The 16,750-nt window shown below is 45.6% G+C and overlaps 1 protein-coding gene across 1 annotated transcript in view; it reads right to left on the bottom strand.

Annotated features, from left to right (window-relative positions):
• GALNT18 (polypeptide N-acetylgalactosaminyltransferase 18) overlaps nt 1–16,750 on the bottom strand; it is a 505,691-nt gene that overhangs the window by 51,387 nt on the left and 437,554 nt on the right. The gene's annotated exons all lie outside the window — the stretch shown is intronic.

The raw sequence follows: 16,750 nt of genomic DNA, 5'->3' as shown, positions 1-16,750 counted from the left end.
GTGCAGCAGCCCCCCTAATACTTACCTGAGCTCCCTCCAATGTCCACGAGTGCCTTGGCCTCGCCCTCCTGATTGGCTAAGATACAGAAGCGGCGCCATTGGCTCCTGCTGCTGTCAAAGTCAGTTAGCCAATCAAGAGAGAGAGGGGGCGGGGCTGAACCGCGTCTCTGTGTCTGAATGGATACACAGAGCTTCAGCTCAGCTGCCCCCATAGCTAGCTGCATGCTGTGGAGGCACTCAACAGGAGGGAGGGGCCAGGAGCTCAGAAGAGGGACCCGAGAAGAGGAGGATCTGGGCTGCCCCGTGCAAAACCACTACACCGAGCAGGAGGGGAAATATACCACTCAGGATGGCAATAGCCTCATCTCGCCTTCCCTATTAGATACGGTGCCGATGTTCTGCCGAGAAAGGTCCCCCCCATCGGATAGTGTCCGCCCTGTACTGCGCAGGTGCAGCACTTGTGCAGTACGGAGGACAAAGGAGACGCCGAAAGTCTCCGAACACGAATGGCTGTTCATGAGGTGTACACGGTGCCTGTGCAATTAAGACTACATTGTGCTGCATGCTCCAGATGCTTGTGCAACTCTGCAAGGGACAGGTGTAGGAGCGGAGGCACCCTTTAGTTGTGTAAACACGGCCCGCAAAGATCCGCCTATTTGAGAAATCCACCCCCATCGTATGAGCTCTGGCCATCATGCGGTCTCTTCTGTATGCATCCGCCCCTACACCCGCCCCTTGCAGAGTGGCACGAGCATCGGGAGCATGCGGCACAATGTACTCTTAATTGTGCATGCGCCGTGTACACCTGATGAACAGGACACCGGCTCAGTATACAAGATAATTATGTGCAAAAAGAAGGTCCGGATGGCCGCACTCCAAAATATATTCCTTTATTGAAAAACAGCCCATACAGCAATGGGAATAAAAGCACATATGCTGACACGTTTCACACCACTTTACGGGTGCTTAGTCATAGGCCAGTGATGGAGAACCTTGGCACCCCAGATGTTTTGGAACTACATTTCCTATGATGCTCAACTACACTGCAGAGTGCATGAGCATCATGGGAAATGTAGTTCCATAACATCTGGGGTGCCAAGGTTCGCCATCACTGTCATAGGCTATGATTAAGCACCTGTAAAGTGTGAAACGCGTCAGCCTTTGTGCTTTTATTCCCTTTGCTGTATGGACTGTTTTTCGATGAAGGATTATATTTTGGAGTGCGGCCATCCGGACCCTCTTTTTGCTCATCATTACACAGAGCAGGTAAGTGTAACATGTTTGTCTTTTTTTTTCTTTAAAAATAACATTTTACAATCACTTTAACTGAAATACATTTTTGTTTCTATGTAGAATTTGTAATTTTTTATGTGCATGGGGAGGGTAGCCATATTTACTCATATTATTAGATATGCAAGCACTGCCTCCTTCTGTACACCAGTTCTGCTTTACTGCTCCTTATCACAATGGGGTTTATAGGTCAGCCCACTTACTCAAAACAATGCACTCCCTAAGTGGTTAATATCTGATCTCAGCAGTGATTATTATGGACACATCATTAGGTATCTTTGACCAGGCATCATCCAAGCACCCAATCTTTGACCAGGCATCATCCAAGCACCCAATCTTTGACCAAGCATCATCCAAGCACCCAATCTTTGACCAGGCATCATCCAAGCACCCAATCTTTGACCAGGCATCATCCAAGCACCCAATCTTTGACCAGGCATCATCCAAGCACCCAATCTTTGACCAGGGATCATCCAAGCACCCAATCTTTGACCAGGCATCATCCAAGCACCCAATCTTTGACCAGGCATCATCCAAGCACCCAATCTTTGACCAGGCATCATCCAAGCACCCAATCTTTGACCAAGCATCATCCAAGCACCCAATCTTTGACCAAGCATCATCCAAGCACCCAATTTTTGACCAGGCATCATCCAAGCACCCAATTTTTGACCAGGCATCATCCAAGCACCCAATCTTTGACCAAGCATCATCCAAGCACCCAATCTTTTACCAGGCATCATCCAAGCACCCAGTCTTTGACCAGGCATCATCCAAGCACCCAGTCTTTGACCAGGCATCATCCAAGCACCCAGTCTTTGACCAGGCATCATCCAAGCACCCAATCTTTGACCAAGCATCATCCAAGCACCCAATCTTTGACCAAGCATCATCCAAGCACCCAATCTTTGACCAGGCATAATCCAAGCACCCAATCTTTTACCAGGCATCATCCAAGCACCCAGTCTTTGACCAGGCATCATCCAAGCACCCAGTCTTTGACCAGGCATCATCCAAGCACCCAGTCTTTGACCAGGCATCATCCAAGCACCCAGTCTTTGACCAGGCATCATCCAAGCACCCAATCTTTGACCAGGCATCATCCAAGCACCCAATCTTTGACCAAGCATCATCCAAGCACCCAATCTTTGACCAAGCATCATCCAAGCACCCAATCTTTAACCAAGCATCATCCAAGCACCCAATCTTTGACCAAGCATCATCCAAGCACCCAATCTTTTACCAGGCATCATCCAAGCACCCAATCTTTGACCAGGCATCATCCAAGCACCCAGTCTTTGACCAGGCATCATCCAAGCACCCAGTCTTTGACCAGGCATCATCCAAGCACCCAGTCTTTGACCAGGCATCATCCAAGCACCCAATCTTTGACCAGGCATCATCCAAGCACCCAATCTTTTACCAAGCATCATCCAAGCACCCAATCTTTGACCAGGCATCATCCAAGCACCCAATCTTTGACCAAGCATCATTCAGGCTCACCATCTACTTGCTAGACTGAGATGAAAAAATAATCTAAAACCTGGCGGTGGCGCAGTTACTGCCTTGGTTCACAAAACATAGATCAGCCCCTGCTGCAGCCTCCCACTTTATGACTTGCTGCAATGTTACAATGTTGCAGTCTGATCACTGGAGGGGAGGAGACTGAAAAAATGCTTCCTCCTGCCTGCAGCAGACTGATGAAATCATCCCACCCTAGGCAAAGTCACTGGTGGGAGCTCAAGGATGGATTTATTTTTTTTGATAAAAGTAGTTCTTTTGAAGAATGATAATGTTCCTGTACATTGTGTTAGAAGTTCATTCATGCCGACTTGTATTTACTGAAAAGTCCACTTTAACCACTTAAGGTCCACCCTCTAGCAGTTTTACTGCTAGAGGGCGGCACCTCTGCACCGGATCACGTATATATACACATGATCTGGCTCTGCCGGGTAGGGGGGCCGCATGCGTGCTGCCGACAGCTCACTCTCACTGTGATCAAACACAGTGGGAGACGATAGGCAAGTACCGTGGACTCGATGTCAGCTGGGACCCACCGATCATCGAGCAGAGAGGCAGAATGGTGATCTGCCGATGTAAACAAGGCAGATCGCCGTTCTGACAGGAGAGAAAGCATGCATCCGGTGTCTCTGCAAACCAGGACTAGGATCCATGTCTTCCCCTAGTAAAAATCACCTCCTACAGTATAGTAAAACACTGGCTAGGCACACATTTAACTCTTTGATCGCCCCTATTAACCCCTGCCAGTGTCATTAGAACACTGACTATGCATATTTTTAGCACTGATTACTGTATTAGTGTCACTGGTCCCCAAAAAGTGCTAGTGTCATAATGTCCGCCGCAATATCACAGTCCCACTATCAAAAAAACAAACGAATGAAACGTAAACAAACACATTTTTCAGCAGTGCACATGTCTACTAAACCCACATCATAAAAAACTCTCAATAAATGGTGTATTACATGCTGTTCATACTCGGTCACTACGAGATTCCTTTTCTGTATTCTGCAAAAAAACCCAAAAAACTGGCTGATCCTGCTGTCCTCTGTCTCCCCTTCTGTTCATGTCCCCAGTGTAGTTGGGGATTTTGCAGAGCAGTGTTGGCAGCTCTGCACATGCTCATTTTTCAGTGAGTTTCTATGGTGAGCATTTCCTTCCCATCACATCTGAGCAGCCCATGTGACTATAGAGTCACACATGTGGGCGTATACACAGTGGTAAATATGATAGTCCACTCCCTCCCTCCCTCTCCATGCCCACTAACTAGCTAAACACAATGGGAGTGGGATATAACATGTAGATTGATCGAGGCTTCACCTCCCTGTTGTTCTAAGAGACAGGCTGGAGGGGAGTGACAGGCCTGTGATTGGCAGACATCCGCCCACACCATGTTATTGCTAATAATAATAAAGATTTGATTTCAAATATATATATATTTGTATGACAATTTAAAACCATTTACTGATTATATATATATATATATATATATATATATATATATATATATATATATATATATATATATTTATATTTTCACTGTATTTCAAAGGCTGTTTATTTTTTTTATTTTGAACATGTGACCAGCAGCAGAGGACCAGAAGCTCCTCCTGACTATGTTTCCCTGCAGACAGGCTGGGAGAGAGCCGGGTCATTTGACAGCTGTATATCAAGTAGTTCTTCACTCCTGAAACCTGTTTTCAGCAGACAGCGGGCTAAAGTCACAGAGCTGGTTTCAGGCTAGGGAACGATCGCAACCATATGGGATCTACCCACATGCCTGGACCGGCACCAAGCTCAGCTACTCAGCAAGCCAATGAGAGCCTGAGCCGGGCATGCCCACCTCTCCACAGCCCAGTGCGCACAGGTGTAGGGGTTTGAGCAGAGAGCTGGTGACTGTCAGCCACCAGCTCTCTAGTAAGGGAGCTCTGAGAACCGAACGATCAGCGGTGTTTGATTGCTCACTTCTCAGCCTTAGGGCCGGCAGGGGAGAGAGATGCTGCATCCACCTAGGTCAGTGGTCCTCAACCTCAGTCCTCAAGTAGCCCCAACAGGCCATGTTTGCAGGTCTTCCTTTATCTTGCACAGGTGCTTTAAATCTGAGTCAGTGGCTTGGTATTTTGGACCGGTATATTATCTAATGGCCCATACACACGATTCCGAATATCTTACGAAAACTGTCGTCCGAGGAAGAATCGTATGATTTTTGGATCGTGTGTACACTACTTTCGAGAGATCATGACAGTTCATCTGATATTAATCAATCGGACAAGCGTGAAAATTTTCCTCGCACGATACCAAATCGTACGATTTTCATTTAGTCAGTACAGTTGTCGTCCGAAAATGCAATACAAATACATTACCACACATGACATCACTTCCGATTTTTTTTTTGTGACTTTACCTATTCAATTTCTACTTGCGACTATTAAGCGAAAAAGGTCGTACGATCTGTCATACGATATTAAGATCGTGTGTACGGGCCATAAGCCTGGGTTTACACTGGTACGACAGACGCTCCGACATTGGGAGCTCATGTGGCACGACGTGTGAAAATCAATGATTCCCCATGGGAGCCGCCTTAACTGGTCTGACACAAGTCGGTCCGACTTTGAAAATGCTCCCGGCACTTCTTTGGTCCGACTTTGATCCTACTTCAGCCCATTGAATATCATTGAAGTCGGATCAAAGTAGGATCCTTCTCCTAACCATCCGACTTCTGACATCCGACATGGTGATTACAGCAGCAGTAAAAAAGGAATTTATGTCACACTGGGGTTGTTTTGATTGGTCAAAGGACAAGTCAGACTATCACAAAGTCGGATCAAAGTAGTATTCTGTTCATTCAAGTCGGATGGATGTAGGACTGATGTCGCAGAGCAAAGTAGGATGACAGTCGTGTAGTATCGGTATAAGAGAAATTCCCAAAACATGGCCCCAGTTGGGGGTACTTACTTTGAATATTTCCTTTATTTTAACCACTTACGGACCGCCGCACGCCGATATATATGTCCTAAGTTTAAAGAGGAATATCGTTGTTATGGCTGCCATAACCCCGGTATCCTCTTCTTTGGCCGGCGGTCCTCTTTCAGATAAAAGTGGTATCTGTGGCCGATTTCCAGCGAGATCACTTTTATTGGCGGCGGGAGAGGAGACCCCCCCCCCCCTCCCGCCGTGATCCGGCGCCCTCCGCCGCTTACAGGAGCCGTCGGCGGAGGCGATCGGATCCTTTCACATGCTGGGTATGGAGACGAGTGAGGGGAAGATGGCCCCCACCTGTCTCCATACCATTGCAGGGTGGAAGCAACATCAAAACGTCACTTCCGCCCGTAGCTCTTTAAAGGGCCTTTTTTTTTTTTATGACAAAATTTTTTTTTTGTAAATTGCATTTTAGTGTAAATATGAGATCTGAGGACTTTTTGACCCCAGATCTCATATTTAAGAGGTCCTGTCATACTTTTTTCTATTACAAGGGATGTTTACATTCCTTGTAATAGGAATAAAAATGAAAATTTTTTTTTTAAAGAACAGTGTAAAAATAAAAAGGTAAAATAAATAAGAAAAAACCAAAAAATTGTTTAAACGTGCGCGGCGAGCTCGCGCGCAGAAGCGAACGCATACGTGACTAGCACCTGCATATGAAAACGGTGTTCAAACCACACATGTGAGGTATCGCCGCAATCGGTAGAGCGAGAGCAATAATTCTAGCCCTAGACCTCCTTTATAACTCAAAACATGCAACCTGTAGAACTTTTTAAACGTCACCTATGTTGATGTTTAAGGGTAAAAGTTTGTCGTCATTCCACGAGCAGGCGCAATTTTGAAGCGTGACATGTTGAGTATCAATTTACTTGGCGTAACATTATCTTTCACAATATTAAAAAATAAATTGGGCTAACTTTACTGTTGTCTTATTTTTTTAATTCAAAAAAGTGAATTTTTTCCAAAAAAAGTGCGCTTGTAAGACCGCTGCCCAAATACGGTGTGACAAAGTATTGCAACGACTGCCATTTTATTCTCTAGGGTGTAAGTAATTTTCTAGCAAAAAAAAAACAGTTTTTAACATGTAAACAACAAATCTCAAAAAGAGGCTTGGTCCTTAAGTGGTTAACTTCCTGGCTGATGTATTGCCAGTGTCTCAGCTTGCCTTTGATAAAGAAATAAGATTGTAAACAGTGCTGGGCAGATATGGATGGCCTGTATAGAATTCTCTATTGATAAAGCAATGCAAAATATACTGCTGCTGCTGCTATATATTTAAAAGCCTCCCAATAATAATAATATTTGCATTGAACAGTCCTACAGGACATTCCGTGATACTGGGAAAGGGGGAGGGGAGGGGGGGGGGGGGGTTAAGCAGTACAATCAATAGGAGGGTCACGTAGGCGCACATTTTTTACGAGGTACGCGAAAGTCGGTGCCTTTGGGATGAAGCGACATATTAATCAAAGGCAAACCAGCCTCAGAAATTGGATCTGCTTCTTCAAGCAAAGAAAAAGATATTCACTGTCCCATTTGATTAACAAACTAATTCCGGCCATAATATGAAACATGATTGCCAATCTATGGCGGGGAGATAAAGATTTGCCACCGTGAGCCCAGGATGTTTAGCGCGTCTTTGTCGGAGATGACTTTTTTTTTAACCTTGGACACAGGCCAGTGTCTCGACACCATCCCCCCCCCCCCCCCCCCCGAATGACAAATGAAAAGGTTTTTTTGTATCGGGTGAGAAAATTAGTTGTCTTGTCTGTATAAAGAGAGTGGGCCGTATGATCGTCAGCGGGCCGTATGATCGCCTCTTCTTCATCTGGGGGGAGGAGGCAGTCTTGCATAAATTTGTGAGAATAAATCATAAATTGCACATATGGGGTTAAGGGGTAAGAAGCACCCAGCCCTAAAAATAATACTCCAATATGGGGTGAGAAGCACTCCAATAATACTCCAATCCAGGCACACAACAATTAGAATGTCTAAAAACCATATAAGGGACACAAGTGTTGAACAGTCCAGAAAAGGTTCATATACAGCGGGTATAGAAAAGAATTACTCCCCCTTTTTAAAAGAATCACATTTTGTTGCTTTGCAGCCTGAAATAAAGACACATACAGTTGTATTTACTCAGTCCAACATCCAAGTGAATAATATAACATCAACATGTCAGAAAAAACATTTAAAAACAGAATCACTGAGTTGGAAAAAGGACACCCCCCCCCCACCCCCTTGTATCAGTATTTTGTTGGACCACCTTTTGCTTTATTTCCAGCCTTTAGTCGGGTGGAAAGTTAGTAGAGACAAATCCGAACAATATTCTGATTGGCCGAAAAGAGAAGACTCCCGATTGGCTGCCGAGGAGGAGGGAGGAAAACAGGAGCCGATTGTGCCCGGGGAGTAGAGGAAGGGAAAGCTGTCGCCGCTGCCGAGCAAGGGAACCCACCGGTGAAGTGCTGCTTAGATGTGGTACGTGTACCAGACCTGCCCACCGACTGACTGACTGACCAACCTGGGGGGTAGGGGTTACTGTTTGCCGCCCTCCCAGAAAAAATTACCACCGGCCGCCACTGCCTGCAAGTATAATACTGTGAAGAGGACCGGATATCCCTGTAGAGAGGATTTCCATCCGCCTGCAGCATGTGGGTCATACATTGAAAAAAGATCCTGGTGGGTGTCCCTTCCTTCCCTGAAAAAACAATCATTGTGTAGTTTTTACAGAATGTAATAAGCTCTGGAAATGGGGAAAGAGGCGGATGAATAACAGGATCTCCTCTGCCATTGAGAAGAATGTGAAGAAGAAAAAAGATAAGCACGAAACGCGTTAGCTGATTGCCTGTACTTTCTGCCACAGTGCTTTGTATGCTGTATGCTCAAGAATTTATTACAATAAACAACTTTTGAAATACATCATCTTCCTGGAGTGCGGCTGTCTGGATTTTCTCATTTTCTTCAAATTGAGAAGAATGTTTTATGTGTCAGTGAAAACATGCAAGGCTTTCTGTTAATGGAGGAGAGGGGCAGAAGGGGGCAGGTGTTTCGTCAAATATGGCGACCCATCACATTTGGCTACCCGCTGGAGTGCTCATGCATTAGTGTTAGTGTTAAAAGTGTTTTTGTCACTTTTAACACCGCAAAGTTTTAAGTGTTGGAACGCATATGGCGGCGTCGCGCATGAGCACTCCAGCGGGTAGCCAAATGTGATGGGTCGCCATATGTGACGAAACACAGGCAACCATCAGGGACCTACTTCAAAGTTAAACCCAACGCTATTAACCTCTGCAGTGCTGAAAGTTTAGCGATGTGAAGAGGACCGGGCATCACCAAAGACAAGATTTCTACAGGCAGGTTGTGGTCCTACTTCATCACATGTAAGTTGTGTGATTGCAGCTGTAGGGGGAAAAAATGTTACTTTAAGACCCCTTTCACACTGGGGCGGTGCGGGCGTTAGCGGTAAAGCACTGCTGTTATAGCAGCGCTATTCGGCCGCTAGCTGGGCACTTTTAACCACTGCAAGCAGCCGAGGAAAGTATTAATAATGCCCGAAAAGCGCTGCTGCCGAAGCACTTTGCAGGCGCTTTGGCAGCAGTGCTCGTTCATTTCAATGGGCAGGGGGGGGTGGAGGTGTATACACCACTCCCGCACCGCCCCACAGGTGCTGCTTTCAGGACTTTTTTTTTTTTTCCCCATCCTCCAAGCGCACCGCCCCAGTGTGAAAGCGCTTGAACTTTCACATTTGGGAGGCTTGAGAGGCGCTTTTCAGGTACTTTACAGGCGCTATTTTTAGCGCTTAAACAACTGAAAAGCGTCTCAGTGTGAAAGGGTTCTAAGCTTTAGGCCCCTTTTGCATGTGTGCGAGTTGGGACTGCAATATCGCAAGACAAGTCTTACCCCATGATTACCAATGAGTACCATTCATATCTGTGCGACTTCAAAGTAATTCCTGCACTACATTGGTCCGACTTTGATGCGACTTGAGGTCCATAGACCTCAAGGTTACACAGGCATTGCTTCAAGTCGGGGGCAAAATCGTGCGACTTTCAGGTCGCACAAGTGTGAAAAGGGCCTAAAAAAAATACCCCAATGTTAAAGCAGCTTACCCCACAATTCAGTTTCCCCTCCTCCTACCCCCCCGCCCCCCTCCCCCCCAATCTCCTCCTATTCTCATCTCTCTCTCGATTTCTGACTTTTAGTACAGCCTTCTGGCCCGATGTGGGGAACCGCACCGTTCTATCCACCTCCCGATGTCTCCTCCATCATTAATAGTCATTGAAATATAAGACACATCTATGAGAACAGTCATTGATTTTTTTATTGTAGTGTCTTATGACAAGGAGTACGCAGCATGTTACTGTTCTTTGCCACCATTCATTATGTACCGAGTGGGGGGGGCCACATCTCCCCCAGAATAATCAGCTGTTTTTGTACCATTCCTATTAAACCTAATAAATCTTTATTCTTCTATAAAAAAAAAATCCCTGCTGTTAACTGCTACACATTACTGTCACTATGAAAATAGGTACCCAAGTCATTCATTATCAAAGCCTTTCCTTCCGATATTACCTCCTGTATATAATCATATTCTTCTAGGTAGACCTTTTATTCTTTGCCAGGAAATGCAATGAAACTGAGAGCCCAGCTGGACCTTTCTATATTATTACTATAAGGCAGTCAGGCTGACCTTTGTTTTGTTTTTTAATATAGTAAAACCTCAGACTGTGAGCATAATTCGTGCCAGAAACATGCTTACAATCCAAAAGCACTCATATCAAAGCGAATTTCCCCATAAGAAATAATGGAAACTCAGATAATTTGTTCCACAACCATTTATTCATAAATCCTTCAGTTTATAGTCCATATAAAAAGATTATAGCAATGCAGTGGTGGCCCATACATAGAGGGCGCCGCTCCCCCTACCCATGGCGTCCGGCCCCCCTGATCTACATATCAGGGCGCAGGATTATGGATTCCAATAGGGGGTTTGAAGCCAGAGGCTCTAATAGGAGACACACGGGGGAGGAAGCTTCTCGAGGGGTGGACACCAGTCCACCTGCACGTCGGGTGAACCGTGCTGGAGGACACTACAGACCACCGCCTTGGGGGGGGGGGGGGGGGGTTGGGAGTGTGGTAGTGCTGTGCCACCAGCCGCCCCCCCCAAAGAAAAATGTATCCACAAATGGAAGCCTCCACAAAGGGATTAGAAGCAAAATCCAGCAGGATCTACAGAGTATAAAAGAGAAGAGAGGCGCCTCTAAGTGTAACAATATGGTTACATTTAATGAAGGAACAACATTTAGCAACTCACATGGTTGATGAATAAAAGAGGCACATCTAAGTATGGAGGCATCCGGGGTAAAGCTGTCCACATAGACCGTCCTCCGCACCGCCGCTGTCAGTCTGCCATCATGACGGGGAAGACTATCCTGCAGTAGAGCGTTCTGAAAGAGAGGCTTGAAGTGTTTGTGGAAGGGATGGCATTGATGGTGGTGTGGAGGACGGTCTATGTGGTCAGCTTTACCCCGGATGCCTGCGTACTTAGATTAGATGTGCCTCTTTTAATCATCAACCATGTGAGTTGCTAAATGTTGTACCTTCATTAAATGTAACCATATTGCTACACTTAGAGGCGCCTCTCTTCTCTTTTATACTCTGTTGTGACATGAGGCTACTTGTATATCAAGACATCGCTTGTTTGTAAAGTCAAAATTTATAAAATATTTTTTGCTCGTCTTGCAAGACACTCTCAGAACAAGTTACTCTCAATCCAAGGTTTTATTGTACTAATATTTGTTGCAACAATGTATACAACGCTCTGTGCTGGCCCCAAGCTAAAAGAGCCAGGCCATTGCTCATCGGTGCAGCCCAGGTATCCAGCGGTCTGACACGCCCCCTGCTCAGAGCTCCAATCAATAGCCCTGCTCAGGAAGCGGGAGCACTGGACAGGGAGGGGGGTGTCAGATTGCTGGAGATTGGACAGATGTGCTCTGCTTTGAGCAGAGGTTGAGCTCTCTTGCATGTTGCTAGCACAGGGTGTAGTAACCCTTGTTACCGGTGTTAAACTGATATTAACATGTCATACCTGCTCGGTGCGGTAGTTTGCACAGAACAGCTCCGATCCCCTTTCCAGGTCACCCGCCGGCACTCCTGGCTCCTCCCCCCTCGAGCAGCGCCCCCACAGAAAGTCTCTTGCCCTGGGGGAACCACTGCATGCTTGCTACCAAGCCATGTCGATAAGACACATAGAGCCGTGGCTTGGCGCCACCTTCTCCTTATTGGCTCATTGGCTGCGATTGACAGAAGTGGGAGCCAATGGGCTCCCACTGCTGTCTCAGCCAATCAGGAGGGAGAATCCCCATACAGCCGAGGCTATTGTGAACATTGCTGGATCGGAGGGGGCTCAGGTAAGGATTGGGAGGGGGCGCATAAGATACAGTGCCGCGGCTTGGCCCCGCCGTTTCCTCATTGGCTGCGATTGACATAAGTGGGAGCCAATGGGCTCCCGCTGCTGTCTCAGCTAATGAGGGAGGGTCACCATACAGCCGAGGCCATCATGAACATTGCTGGATCAGGGGGCTCAGGTGGGGATTTGGGGGGGGGGCTGCAGCCTTTAGAACCACTTTAAAGTAAAATGGAAACATATGCACCCCGACTTCATTACCGTGAATAATACAGGAAGGTTCAGTTGGGCTTTAACCAATTCCACATCACCGCACAAGACAATGGCCTTACTGCCCATAACAAAAAATCCAATACAATACGGACTTTTCACTCCAGAGACTACAGCCTGCCTATGCTATAAATACTTGATAGTGCGCTCCTTAATTATTCTGACACTCCACCTATATCATAAACCTGCAAAATCAGCAACATCATTCTTATAAATTTAGGAAATTTCCAGCATTTAACCCGCCACTGGATTCAACCCTGTAGAACTCTATCAAAGCCGTTCCTTACTTTGATATGTAAGGTTTGAGCAGACAGCCCAGCAGGTTTTTATTCCTACTTTTATTCATTTCTGCAAGTTAACTCTTCTTACCATGGTTTATCATTGTCACCAATAGTGAAAGAAAATCACAACTTTTAGGTTGCCACCAGAACAGTAACAGAGGGGAAATCTTCCAATGGACATAGTTATGGTGACAACTATCAAAAATTCATTATATTCCTATTTAGCCTACAAACAAGTACAATATGCAATTAGCAATGTGATTTAACCACTTGGCTATTGGGCACTTTACCCCCCCCCCCCCCCTCCTGCCCAGGCCAATTTTCAGCTTTTAGCACTGTCACACTTTGAATGACCATTGGTTACCAGTTTGAATGACCATTGGTTACCAGTTTTGAGTTACAGAGGAGGTCTAGGGCTAGAATTATTGCTCTCGCTCTACTGATCGCACCGATACCTCACATGTGTGGTTTGAACATCGTTTTCATATGCGGGCGCTACTCATGTATGCATTCTCTTCTGTACTTGAGCTCGTCGGGATGGGGCGCTTTAAAAATTATTTATTTTTTTTCTTATTTAACTTTAATTTTGACACTGTCTTTTAAAAAAAAAAAAATTGGGTCACTTTTATTCCTATTACAAGGAATGTAAAGATCTCTTGTAATAGAAAAAAATGACAGGGCCTCTTAAATATGAGATCTGGGGGCCAAAAAGACCCCAGATCTCATATTTACACTAAAATGCAATAAAAAAAAACAAAAATTAAAAATTCTCCTTTAAGAGCTATGGGCGTAAATGACGTTTGACATCGCTTCCGCCCTCCCATGCCATGGAGCCGAGCAGGGGCCATCTTCCCCCTCAGTCAGCATCCAGGCATCCATGGGGGAGGACGCGATCGTCTCCGCCGCTACCGGCAGGTCTGGTAAGCGGCAGAGATGATCGGAGCACGACGGGAGGGGGGTGGTCACCTGTACCAATTAAAAGTGATCTTGCGGCGAATCTGCCACAGAGACCACTTTAATCCTACAGAGAAACGCACAGCGTTCCTGAAAATACCAGGGCTATGACCGCTAGCTGCTGCCATAAACCCGGTATTTAGTGTCAAAGTACCGACATGAAGTGGTTAATATCTAACTAAACCCCTTCCCGCCTGTGCTATAGGTCTACAGCGTGGGCTTACTTTGCCGGGAGGGCGTCCATGGACATCCTCCCGTGATCATGCTGCCCGCACACGGGCAGTGCGCTCCGTGATCGCTGAGGCCTTTGGACCCAGCTGATTATGGATTGGTGTAAAGGGCCAATCACGTGATCAGTTGTGTCCAATGACAGCTGATCACTGATGCAAACACAAGCCGGTTATCGGCTTTTCCTTTCCTCACGCTGACAGCGGGAGGAAGGGAGAGGAGAGCCGATAACCAGCTTGCGTTAAAGGCACATTGGCACTGATTATCAGTGTAGTCCCAACGGTACCGCCAATCAGTGCCCACTAGTGCTGCCAATCGGTGTCGCCTATCAGTGCAGCCTCATCAGCGGAGAAAAATTTCCTGTTTGCAAAAGTTTTATAACAAACTATGAAAAATGTTTTTTTTTTTTTCAAAATTTTCAGTCTCTTTTTAGTAGTAATTAAATACCACGAAAAGAAATCTCTTTGAGTGAAAGAAATTATAAAAACGTCATTTGGGTACAGTGTTGCATGACCGCGCAATTGTCATTCAAAGTGTGACAGCGCTGAAAGCTGAAAATTGGCCTGGGCAGGAAGGGGGGTAAAAGTGCCCGATAGCCAAGTGGTTAAATCACATTGCTAATTGCATATTGTACTTATTTGTAGCCTAAATATGAATATAATGAAATTTGCACTTAAAAACTGTCATTTTCTAACTTTTGGAAGTGCCAGTAAATGTCAGGTGTGGGTCAGTAAATTTCAATCTGGTAGGTTGGCAACACTGCCCACTATGGAGAGATTTCCTCTTCCTTTCTGTTTTTAGGTATAGGACAGAAGGTAAAGAAAAATCTCCACAATGGCACACATGAAATTTACAGTTATGAGGAAGAGTCTGGACAGCCGCACTCCAATATAACCCCTTTATTGTATAAAATAACAAAAAGTTCCAAAAATAGAGTACAGGATAGATTAGCTAACGCGTTTCACACTCTCAATGGTGCCTAACCACATGCCGACCAGCGCACGACGACGTACGTCGGCACAATGGCACGGCTGGGCAAATGGGCGTACAGGTACGTCCCCTTTAAATCGTAGCATTGTGGCCGCGCCGCTGGTGGGTAGCGCTCGCGCCCGCCACGTACCCCGCCTGCCGCATACTCCATGACCGTGCAGACTCTATGTCCACCGGTGTCCCGTGATCATGTCACAGAGAGGCAGAAGGGGAGATGCCTTTGTAAACAAGGCATTTCACCGTTCTGCCTAGTGACATGACAGGGATCTACAGCTCCCTGTCATCGGGAACACTGATCGTTGTCATGTCAGTTGTAGCCCATCCCCCCCACAGTTAGAATAAATTCCCTAGGACACACTTAACCCCTTGATCGCCCCCTAGCGTTTAACCCCTTCCCTGCCAGTGTCTTTTACACAGTAATCAGTTCATTTTTATAACACTGATCGCTGTATTAATGACAATGGTCCCAAAATAGTGTCAAAAGTGTCCGATGTGTCCACCATAATGTCGCAGTCACGATAAAAATTGCAGATCGCCGTCATTACTAGTAAAAAAAAAAAAAAAATTTATAAAAATGCCATAAATCTATCCCCTATTTTGTAGACGCTAAAACTTTTGCACTAATCAATCAATATACGCCTATTGCGTTTTTTTTTTTTAACCAAAAATATGTAGAAGAATACGTATCCACCTAAACTTTTTGGGGGGTATTTATTATAGCAAAAAGTAAAAAATATTGCTTTTTTTTCAAAATTGTCGCTCTTTTTTTGTTTAAGGCGCAAAAAATAAAAACCGCAGAGGTGATCAAATACCACCAAAAGAAATCTCTATTTGTGGGGAAAAAAGAACGTCAATTTTGTTTGGGTACAACGTCGCACCACCGCGCAATTGTCAGTTAAAGCGACGCAGTGCCGAATCGCAAAAAGTGCTCTGGTCAGGAGGGGGGGGGGGAGTGTAAATCCTTCCGGGGCTGAAGCGGTTAAGGACTTTTAATAAGCCGCAGCATTTAAACTGCATCGCGCTAATGAAGCAGATTAGTCACGGGGGTGCCCTGGCGTCTGGCTGTACATATCTCTCACGCTGGTATATTTTAGGCAAAATTTTCGGGTTGTATAAAGTTCACGTCGCTTCTGTTTAGAAGTCGGAATGGGAGGAAGGCACAGCCGGACTGGCGCTGGGGAGGAGTGAGGGCCCCCCCCCCTCCGGCTCATCCAGGATTACTTAGAAATCTTCCGTCTTCAGATGAGGGTTTCAGTGAAAGCTCTATGCACAGAATGTTCTACCTGTGAGGCCCAAATACACAGCATGCCTGCAACTCTGACTTTTGTCCTTTCGGTTCCTCAGATAATATGTTGTGAATGTTCTCGGATTCTGGTCTCATCACCCGACTTTGGGCTAAAAAAAAAAAAAAAAAAGGTCCCCTAGTAGAAGCTCTCAGAAAAATACTCACCTCTTTTCCGGCGCTGTCGTCTGCTGTAATGACTTTTCTACTCAATATTCTGAGTTGAATAAGGCTTGGTGTCATTCAGGGGTATTTTTCCCACCGAACCTCTAATGACTAATGTAGGGGTATTTTTCCCACTAACCATTTAATGACCAATGTAGGGGTATTTTTCCCACTGACCCTCTAATAACTAATGTAAGGGGTATTTTTCCCACCGAACCTCTAATGACTAATGTAAGGGGTATTTTTCCCACCGAACCTCTAATGACTAATGTAAGGGGTATTTTTCCCACCGAACCTCTAATGACTAATGTAAGGGGTATTTTTCCCACCGAACCTCTAATGACTAATGTAAGGGGTATTTTTCCCACTGACCCTCTAATGACTAAT

The sequence above is a fragment of the Aquarana catesbeiana genome, linkage group LG11, assembly GCF_042186555.1.
Source record: "Aquarana catesbeiana isolate 2022-GZ linkage group LG11, ASM4218655v1, whole genome shotgun sequence".
NCBI lineage: Eukaryota > Metazoa > Chordata > Amphibia > Anura > Ranidae > Aquarana > Aquarana catesbeiana.
Note: the sequence above shows the minus strand (reverse complement) of the source record. Positions and strands in the feature narration are given on the sequence as shown.